The sequence below is a fragment of the Metopolophium dirhodum genome, chromosome 6 (genome assembly GCF_019925205.1).
Source record: "Metopolophium dirhodum isolate CAU chromosome 6, ASM1992520v1, whole genome shotgun sequence".
Taxonomy (NCBI): domain Eukaryota; kingdom Metazoa; phylum Arthropoda; class Insecta; order Hemiptera; family Aphididae; genus Metopolophium; species Metopolophium dirhodum.
The window spans coordinates 26,188,731-26,200,413 of NC_083565.1; the positions used below are offsets into that span (position 1 = coordinate 26,188,731).

The window sequence follows — 11,683 nt, forward strand, 5'->3', positions numbered from 1 at the left end:
CATTTTATCAGTTTTAAACAAATGTAGTACGCTACTTAATCTTCTTATCTATGTACCCCTATTGGTTCAATTTGTTTCAATAACCTACGTATTATGAAATCCGTGATTATACAAATTATATGTTATATATTTTAAACTAAATTTAACAAATTGGGGATTACAACAAGCTGCTGATTAGTATAGGTAATAATATATTTAAAACTACATATGTAATTAACGTTAATAATTGTCTAAAAACAGTGACGGTACTACGTATTTTTGGGCCCTGGGCAATATTTTTTTGGGGGCCCTTGTGATGACCTAATGAAGATTTTTTCTATCTTTAAAATCTGGATTTATTCAACTATTATTTTTAGAACATTATCTTAAATGTAAAAATAAATATTCAAGTTGTATTTTTTGCAAAATTCTCATACGAATCGACGTGTCACATCATTTTTGAGCTAGTCGCTCGTTTTTCATGATCGAATTGCAGACTAAGAAAAAATGGTGTGCCACATCGGTTTGCCGGGCTTGTAAATTCATGTATTTGCATATAAATCTTGCTAAGTTGTATTTAATGCTGGATGACATTGAAATCTATTTCGAGTTCAATATGTAAAGTCTTATTTTGCATTTTTTTGTTGTTATTTTGCAACAAGGGATAAAATGATTTGAATCCCCTCTTAAAACAAATAATTTCTTAAAATTTACCTAAAGTACATCTATTATTTCGTGGCATAAATTCAGTTTAGCTACCACTAGATTTTTGAAAATTTTTTTTAAAATCTATTTATTTTAATTGAGTTATATAAGTACAATGGTGCAATCAGAATTTTTGGTCGGACTAAGTTTAAAATGTATAGCCTTTTGAAGTCAGCGAGATTCCCATCCTTCGGGTTTTTTTTTATATTAAATTACTTTTAAGGTATAAATTAAACAAAAAATAATACAGATTACTTAGTGTAAAATGTTTTTACTGTACAATTAATATGGTATATTGAAATAAATAATAATTGAGTACCTAGTTGGTTATGACAATACTATATATCTACTAAAAAAGTAAAATAAAAAATGAAAAAACTGTATTATTTATTTATTCTTATCTATTGCATTTTTTCTGATGTTAATTTAATTACCTAATAAAAACAGTCTAGATACATTTATAACTTTCTCCTAGGTTGGAGATTTGAAAATAAAGTGATAATTTCTTCAAAATCTGCTTTACGTTCTTGTTATTTCTGATTAAACTGTCATTATTATTGCTGACGCAAAACACCTTTGTGTTGGTTCATAGTTGAAAATGTTGAACTTAAATATTGTGTGTAATAATTGATATTATTTTCCGACTAATTGATAAAAACTCTATACATTTATGAGCTGTAATAATTGCTTTTAACAGAAGGTTATAATGCTATTTTAACTATATAAATATATATATAATATACAATTTTTTAATCTTTTAATACAATTGATAGGTGGGTATACAATAATACCTATATGTTAATTTTTATCATTATATTCAAGTCCGGCTTTAGTTAAATTCTGAGTTTAATTCATATTGAATAGACTAGTGTATAACTAATGCAAGTCGATCAGAGAATCAACCGATATAATACCGAAATATTAATATACCAATATTAATATTAATATACTTGGTCCAATAATCGATATAATTGCTTAACTTTTAATTTTTTATATACAACAAAACAATTCGAGGGAAACATTAGGGAATAGAAGTCGGATGAGCTAAAATTGACAAATATTGAATTATGCAATCAAATCCAAAAATCGTTTCACCTTTTAAGTTCCAATACCTACCGTAGGAGGTATAGAACATTCCTAACTAATAACAAAAAATTATTCATACTATCAAAAATTCATAACTCAACAAATAAAATCACAACCTAATACATATACCAAAAAAATAATAATGGTAGGATTTTTAAACCTCAAATTAATAAATAAAATATGTATTATTAATTAATGTTAATATTGAATATTGATGTCATTAAAAATAAAAAGGTAGTTAGGTAGTGGTTCAATGGAGTAATACAATGTGAAAATTAGATCCGTTACAACTGATAGGACGAAAGATTTTATATTTACCTTGTAGGCGATATTTATTCGAATTAGTGCTAAGAAGTGTTTTTGAAGTTAAATTAAAAATAAATATTATTAGTCCTGATGTTCGTATTTTTAAAAAATTCCAACAATCCTGGTCTGAAATTGACTTTAAAAAGTATGCAATTGGAATAAATGAAGCAGTTGTATAATCTACAGTTAAACCAAATAAATCTCAAATTATAGACTTATGTTTATAAAATTAAAAAAAAAAAAAACGTAAACCGTAAATAGAACACAGGAACGTAGAGTACAATATTGTAAGATTTGAAAATGTAATACAAAATTCTTAATAAGTTATATTTGATGATGCAAATGATTCAATGATTCAATACAAATTGATATATTAATGAATATGATTTAAATGTTCCCCTAGAAGACCGCTGATAAGACCATTATGTCCTATCCATATCTTTATTATCTATGCATTCTACAGACTACGCAGAAAAATCTGTGCGTGCATTATTATAAATACTAATAATTAGATATATATATGAGCTAATAATCTATATAGGCATATAGCCATAATGTCATGATTGAGGAACAGCTTTTGGAATTTTGGAAAGAAAAAAAAAATAATAACTAGTTGGTTTATTTTTTAACGAGTTAGATTAGACTGTTTTACACATTAAATTTAACTAGTTAATAGTGACAAAGTTAAAACGATTCAAAACTAACTAGTTAGTGCCCAGCTTTGTAAGTACCCAACCATTGCAAATACATTAATAATACAAAAATAACAATAACAATAAGAACAAGAACAATAATCAACTACTATATTATTTTGTTTATCGTATCTATTGTTACGGTTTTGTTGTGGTTCAGTCGTGAAGGGCCCGAAATATCATATCCAAAATATCAAAAATGTACGACGTTAATATTCAAGTTTTCACTTCTGTCAGCACTCCCGGAGTGCAACCCGTTGTCTTTTTACAAAATTGTATTTTGATGAGGTTAAGGTAAACGTAAGAAATTTATTAAAAATTTAAATCTAACTAGGTATTATAATAATATACAAATTAGTAATAATATTCTATTCATTTGTAATATTTTAATCGCATGATAAAGACGACTAGCAAATTAGTGTTTCTGATTAAATTGTCATTATTATTGCTAACGCAAAACACCTTTCTGTTGGTACATAGTTAAAAATGTTGAACTTAAATATTGTGTGTAATAATTGATATTATTTTCTGACTAATTGATAAAAACTCTATACATTTATGAGCTGTAATAATTGCTTTTAACAGAAGGTTATAATGCTATTTTAATTATATTAATATAATAGAAGTCGGATGAGCTAAAATTGACAAATATTGAAATATGCAATCAAATCCATAAATCGTTTCACTTTTAAAGAGTTATAATACCTACCGTAGGAGGTATAGAACATTCCTAACTAATAACAAAAAATTATTCATACTATCAAAAATGCATAATTCAACAAATAAAATCACAACCTAATACATATACCAAAAAAATAATAATGGTAGGATTTTTAAACCTCAAATTAATAAATAAAATATGTATTATTAATTATTGTTTATTTATTAAATACTTAATCACAATTTCGATATACATATTATATTATGTATGATGATTACACGAGTGTTGTCAATGTGTGACATATTCACTCAAATCACCGAAATATTAAAAAAATAAAACATAATTTATGCTTATTTTATCCTAAATTATTATACAACGCAAATGATAAAACATTTTAATATTATACCTATACCAACTTAATAACACATTAAAGTATAATACAACGCAAACGCATGACAATTCATTCAAATGTAGTAAGGCGAGTCACAGATAATTGCGTGGAGGTAAGGTATTTCGATATTTATTATAAACGTGAATCTGCGTAAAAATAATATAAATAATAAAAATATAATAATATAAATAAATAATAGGTAGGTACTAGAGGTAGGTAGGCACGTACGCAACCGATTATTATTATTTATTATTATTATAAAATATTTTGTCGCTGGCTGAAAATAAATAAACATTCAAACGAGATAACCACGGATACTACCTAGCCGGTCGGTATATCGACGCTGAATAATAATAATAATAATAATAATTATTTTGTTTAAGTAAAAAAACAGTGTGTTTAACAATATTTCTTTTTGGTATTACGCGTCGTTTTATATAGTATCTCCCAAATAAACTACAACCGAAGCGATCACGTTCTGATGGAGATGATGACCATAAACCAAAAAACTGTCGAATATCCATGAAGTCGTAGGTAAGAATAATAACGAAACTATTAAATCTGGCGATATTGATCATTGTTCAAATTATAGATCTATATCTCTCCTTCTCTTTCCATATCCAAAATATTTGAAAAATGTTTAAAAAAACGTTTGATTGATTTGAATATAGGTACATCGTACATACCTAACTTTTTTTCTACAAACCAATTTGGAAAAATAAATCAACAAAATATGCACCGTTATAAGCTTTGAGTTTTATTCATTCTAGTAGGTTTTGACAATGGCAATAATAAGGTAGGTAATTTGGTTTGTATTCAGATTTAAAAATGATTTTCATTAAAAAATATTAAAATATTAATGTGGTATTCTTAATATTGCTATATGAAGTGGATATTTCATGTTATTTTTCAAATAGATTGCAAAAGTACCTAGTTAAAATTGTAGAAATGTAAACTTGTGAAATTCAAGTTATCGTCTTGTTATTTCTTATTTACATAAAATATTGTCTCATTAATCGTAATATTTCAGGAGATATTATTTGTTTTGTTGACGATACATTACAGTTGCAATTGAACGTAAAAGAAATTGCTAATGTATAACTATAATACAAAAATAAATTGATATTGTATTACTTAGTGAATCATTGTAGGCACATATATTAATAATATAAAAACTTGGTTACATAAACATTTTAAAGAACTGAATATTAAAAAATCTAAATATATGTTTTTTTAGTATAAATTAGTAGAAAATTCGATTAAAAAATACCAAACATAATTTTAGATGCTTGAATAATATAAAGATTTTTAACTGTTTTTAATTTGAAAAAGTTACTAAATTAAAATATTTAGGTATTATTTTTGATCAAAACCTCATATGGAAAGATCATACAATATATTATCTTTGTAATTTAATTAGAAAACTATTTTATAAATCCAAAGTATAAACTGATTACAAATGTAAAATAACAGGTACAGTTTATAATTTATATAATAATAGACATCATTTATGTTTATTGTACTTTTTTTTATGTACAGATTGTATAAACTGTAGATTATAAATATAAAAAAAAAATATAATAATGTAGGCGTACAATTAAATCGATCATCATATCTGTCTTATGTAACCCTAGTACCCTACATATTTTAGTCAACAGGGTCCAATTAATATTATAGTGCTAAATTGTGTAAATATTTTAAACTAGATTAAAAAACATTTTTAATTTTATATAAATTCTTTTTTACTTAATGATTATTCTGTGTACCTAGCTTAAATAGAATATTCAACAATTAGCTTAATATTTTTTATTTTATTAGGATGTTATATATTTATAGAATTTAGTTGAATCGAAAAATGAATGATTTTAATGATTTTATATGTATATTTGTATCTTTATATTTACGAAAATTTAATATTTATAATTCATAAATATATTGTTTTTATTGTTTTTGATACCTATACGGCAATATTAGTGCTGAATAAAATATTATTTTTTTTAATTCTTCACAACCAGGTATTAAATCAGCCAGGATTCGTATTCCGTTGTGCACAGGGAAGTGGGTAGGTACCATAAATAATAGTTAATCATATAACTATTAATATTTAAATCAACGGAAACTTATTACATTTTTAACTTAATTTTAACTTGTATTATGAATATAATATAAATAAATTAATAATATTTTATAGGTACGAATAATTGCGCTACATACATATAAGGCGACATTGGAATATTTGATGCCGTTTAAAATCACAAGGAATACACATGGCAAGATTTTTGAAACGTCAATTTTCGTTTAGAGCAATTTATTTTAAAACTGTTGAATTTTCAGTACCAACTTTCAACATTTTGTTAATGGAGTTTCTTTTCCCCGTAAATAAATAAATAAGTTACACTTTAGTCGTGTTCATATTTTAGAAACTTCAGTTTTTTTAAATTTTCTGTAATAAGGAGTTTCATAAGGAACAAATACAGTTTTAAAGCACCGAATACAAAATTCTAATTTGAAAATTCCCGCATTTTTTTACATAAAAAGTTATACAAAAAAAAACTATAAAACCGTAAATTTTTCAAAAATACGTGATATCCTCAATAAAAACATCGAAAAAGCTTTTTGATTTTTTTTTTTAAATTGTATGTTTTTTATGATGGTGGAAATATGCAAATAGATTTTAATTATCGTATTTGCTGTTTAAAAACTCGTACATTAAAACCAAAATTTACACAATATCACAGCTCGATATATATCACAAAATCCCTCGGAAGTAATTGTAATTGTAATATTTTTAAAAACTATTGTTACATGAACAAATCATTTTTCATCTATTTTTATTCATTTGCAATGAGTAAAAAAACTTTTTTTTACAAAAATGGGATCAATAATAATTAAATATCATTACAGGTAATCATTATAGTGAAATAGATCGAAAGAAAAAAAGTGAAATTTAACACCTACTCAAATTGTAAATGATACAATCAAAAGATTAAAAACATTTTAAAATAATTTGTCTGACTGATGAATTTTTAAAACAGAAACTTTGACTGTAAATATATTATTTCGAGTAGAATATAGGTAAGTACCTAATAAATAGTGGTGACTACTAAAAGTGATTATAAAAAATCACAGCAATAAAAATAAAACATATACTAACATTTATTATTTTTATATTATTATGTATATTATGAATTGTTTTCCTTTTTTTAAAATTATACTTGTGTTTTTATATATTACGTATTTAGGAGTATTATTATTGGTATTTTAAATCTCCACGAGAAGAAGAATATCAAAATGCACTGTTTCTCGAGTATAAGTAACGCCTATGAGTTTTAATATTTACTACAGTAACCATGGGTGGTCTTAGGATTTGGGTTTTGAAAGAAATTTAATCTCGTACAAATTTTAAATATAATGTAACTTCCAGCGGTAAATTATTTCACCAAAGGCCGGTTTTTAAGAAATCTGAATTATCGAATCAATCCTAAGTGCACTTATCGTTCTATAACTAATCTTAACTACGTTAAGTAATATTAACTCAAGTAAAATAGAACACAACCATACCTTTAGCATAACTTCGACCAGATGCAGCCACATCTTAATATTGGTTGACTTCACGCGTGAAACTTAGAGCGCCAAGTTCCGTTTGGCAGCTATTTTAAGTCGTGGAAAAAAATCAAATTAATTGAAACATTACTTTACTTTAATTTAATTTAATTTAAACACTATAATATAGTTAAAAAACTTAAAACTTACTCGATACGATTATTAAAAAAAAAACACTGTCAAAATATATTGAAATTATATTATAAATAAACTAATTTTATTCGACTAAACATTTAAAAAGTATTTATCGTCGTCAAAAATAAACAATATATTCACCAGCTTCCTATTAAAATAATAATAATATTTATAGCCAGCACAGTATTACACATAAAATAATATGTTTATTTAGATAATAGGCAACACAGTATAATATTTGCAATTTTATATACGACATAGAGCTTATACATCATAATAATAAAAATAATAATAGTTACAAACTATGGTTTATATTGATTAACAATTTAAAAATCAAAATAGAATACCAAGTGTAGTTTTAGGGTTATTCTGATTTAATTCATTATATATCGCATTTAGCATAACATTGTATAGAATCTAAATTGTAGATTCAGGTGTTTTCCATAAAAAACGTTTCGACAAAATTTCTCGTAAATCTATTATTTTCTGTGGAAATTATAATAAAATAAAAATGATTACCTTTTTCTGAAAAAAATCGAAAATTTCAATATATTTTCTATATGATTGCTTTTACGATAACATACTTACAAATCTTCAATGATGAAATAAAATAAAATTGTTTAAAACTAATGTACTTAAGCTAGATTTACAACTATTGAACAGAATCATAGGGGGTTTGCGGATGCATCACAACGCGGCTACGCAGCAATAGTTTTTTTGCGGATAACTGACAACTTGGGTCACACCCATGTTTATTTTATTACTTGCAAAACCAAGATAGCGCCATTGAAGACATCACAAACGGATACCACTCTGACAATTCCAAGGCTCGAGCTGTGTGCGGCTCTATTTTTGGCCGAACTTTTGTCTCACCATTATGGATCATTAAAAAACATAATTCCCATTGACAAGATTATAGCGTGGACAGACTCCACAGTTGTTTTAGCATGGCTCACGCGAGAGCAGAAGCAATTCAAAATCTTCGTGACCAACAGCGTGGCCAAGATACACGCGCTGGTGCCCAATTGTGAGTGGGCTCACGTAAGCACGGTTGAAAATCCGACCGACCCGGCCTCCAGATGTATGCTTCCTAGGGAATTGTTGTCGTGTTTAAAACACTTATCAGGACCGGACTTTCTGCGTCAGGATGCCACCCGATGGCCAGTGGTATCAGCTACAGAGGTCACGGCTTCATTGGAAAACTTACCGGAACTAAAAAATTCGGAAAAATGTATAATGTACATTCACTAAGAAGAGGGCCACTGGATGGAGCGCTTTTCTTCCTTATCTCGGATGCAACGTGTGGTAGGATATTGCCTTCGATTCGCCAATAGGACTCGAAGGCGCCTTGCGTTGACGGGACCTATATCACTTGCAGAACAATACCAGGCTCTATATAGGGTCATAAAATACACTCAACAAATCTATTACTTCGATTTATACAAGCAAATCGCAGCCCATAGAAACATTGTACCAGTCACTCTAGCTCAGTTGCCTCCCTATGTAGATCAAGCAGGATTAATTCGAGTCGGAGGACGTTTGGAACATTCGACACTGGACAACGGCGCGAAACACCCTATACTGCTACCACAACGGTGCCATCTCACAGAGTTAATAATTCGGAATTATCATAGGCTATTGTTACACGGTGGAGCGAGAGTAGTACTTTCAATGATAACCCGACGATATTGGATAATGTCTGGTCGGGCTGCTGTACGTCGAACAGTTTACTCATGCGTTCCATGTTCAAAATATCGGGCCAGCACTCCTAAACCTTTTATGGCAGACTTTCCTGCCTCCCGAGTCACCGCAAATCGGACATTTTATAACGTGGGTATGGACTATGGAGGTCTATTCATCGTGAAGGAGAGCCGCCGGCGTGGAGCGCGGACTCAAAAGGCGTACTTGGCATTGTTCATATGCATGGCAGTGAAAGCGGTACACTTAGAGATCGTAACTGACGGTATTTTCAAGCGACCGGTTATCAAGGTTACCAAGCTGCCTGTATAATACGATGCTCACTTTGTACTGGTGCGTATGGACGTCCCATATCCTTGTCTATTATCCACCACTATGTATGTTATTTTGTATTCTGATTTATTTGATGTTCGTGTATAAAATGTTATAGTTTAAAAATTTACATAATTAGTAATTATCTTAGTATTGTTTATAACTGTAATGCCGTTGATTGCGCCAAATACATGAAAACCAGGACAAGCAAGTTTGAAAGCTCACTGCTTTCAAAGGCGGGAGGATGTTCAGTGCCGACTCCGGCGGCGACCATATTTATTTTTGTCGTGGGTCTACGCCGATAAGGCGTAGAATCTTCTAGAATGTTGTGTGGTGTATATCATTTTAATACAGTCCACTTTTTAAGATTGAAAACTCGCCGAAGTTGTTAATTATTTATTATTATTAATAACCTATATCTTTAGGCGAGTAATTATTACCTAACCGTACCTATATACATATAAAAATATTATAATAATATATTATTTATGTTTGAATTCATTAGAATAATGGCGTATCAGACGTCGCTCCCAAACCGGTCGACATCCATCTGCATGACTGTGAGTTGAAAACGTCTATATTTAAAAATTGTTATAGTATAATATTTATCTAATAAATTAATATTCTTTAGCATTCCACAAGAATGAGCGGTATAGTTTGAAAACTTACCAAAGTTATCTGGTGGATGACGATACGTTGGTGAGCAGCCGTCGCACATCGGTCTGATGTACCTATGGAAAGTTATTATTGGATCGGTCATAATATTACGTTGAGAAATTATCTGTCCATAAACTTATTTTCAGATTTGTAGGCCAATTCCGTTGTCATTTTTTAATCATTCTTTTTTTTTTTTATTAAGGTTGAGGTGTAACAGCATTTTAGGGGCTATTGTAATTCCCACATCCAGGACTTTATCATACATACAGCCGACAGCTCGATGACCTACATTTTTGTGTATTCTGGTCTACCCTATGATGGCCGCGAAGTAACGATCACGTCACCGTTTATCAGATTGCCCAGTTTGAAAAAATATCCAACAATTTCATCGGATAGGTACGCCATAAATCGTGGCATAGCGCTGGGCCAGCATCATTTTGTCCGGATCAATATCTACAAAAATGACATCCCAATTATTAGAAGCTAATGATATAGGTACTTAATATTTATTATAATATAATATAATATTAAACTCATTATACCCAGTTATTACGATCAAGTAGAAATAATATTTTTCAAATAATATTACAGTGTCTTTGTCGAACAGTCAGCTGTACGAAGTTTCCGCTGTGCCACAAAACAGGTCGACGCCGGTCGCTGAACATGCATCGTATTGATGAATCAACAATACATCTTACATTTTACATCTAACATCTTACATCTTACATCTATCATTGCAATCTTATAAATTATAATTATTCACCTGAATGCATGTAATCCTGAATGTACAGTTAATTTATTACTACCCATCTACAAAGTCAACACTGTATTAATAAAAGTATTTATTGTTAAAATAAAATTGAGTTCTATATTATTTGTAGGTACTTAAAAATTATTTGGGTATAAAGGAAACATATTTTAACCATACAAAATTAGATAAACTAAAAGACAAAAATAATAAGTAAATACGTCGTGTTAAAAATAGTTTTTAATTAATATAGGTAGGACAGATACCTATTATGTAGGTTAGGTTAAAACTAGTTTATCAGGAATTAAATAAAAAGGGAGGTCAATTAAAAAAAAATCCTTAGCTATAAAAGTTGAACATTTTATAAATTTTTAACTACAAAATAATTATTAAATTATAAATTTGATAAATGTTGCCAAAATTTGAACTTTAAATGCTTATAAATAAAAATTGAGCCTATGTATTTTTAATATTTTTTAACTGATATTAGAACGATATATCAGCAGCCTTATATTAAATTTTCACGCTTTTTTACCCAACAAATACAATTTTATTGATATTTATAGAAAAAAAAAACTAAAATAATTGAAAACTGACTATGTCCGTAAACAGATCAAAATAAGTCAAAATATTTGGAAAATGTTATGGTGTATAGACAATTCTAATATAAGCATTCATTCAAAATTTAATGTACCTACGGTCATTTGTTT

General features: G+C 28.1%; 1 long non-coding RNA gene across 1 annotated transcript; it reads left to right on the top strand.

Annotated features, from left to right (window-relative positions):
• The first annotated feature begins 9,523 nt into the window (after positions 1-9,523).
• LOC132947875 (uncharacterized) lies at positions 9,524-11,042 on the top strand. Its single transcript, XR_009664959.1, has 3 exons — positions 9,524-10,128; positions 10,200-10,720; positions 10,817-11,042. It is a non-coding gene; the product is annotated as an uncharacterized LOC132947875 (long non-coding RNA).
• The last annotated feature ends 641 nt before the right edge of the window (positions 11,043-11,683 follow it).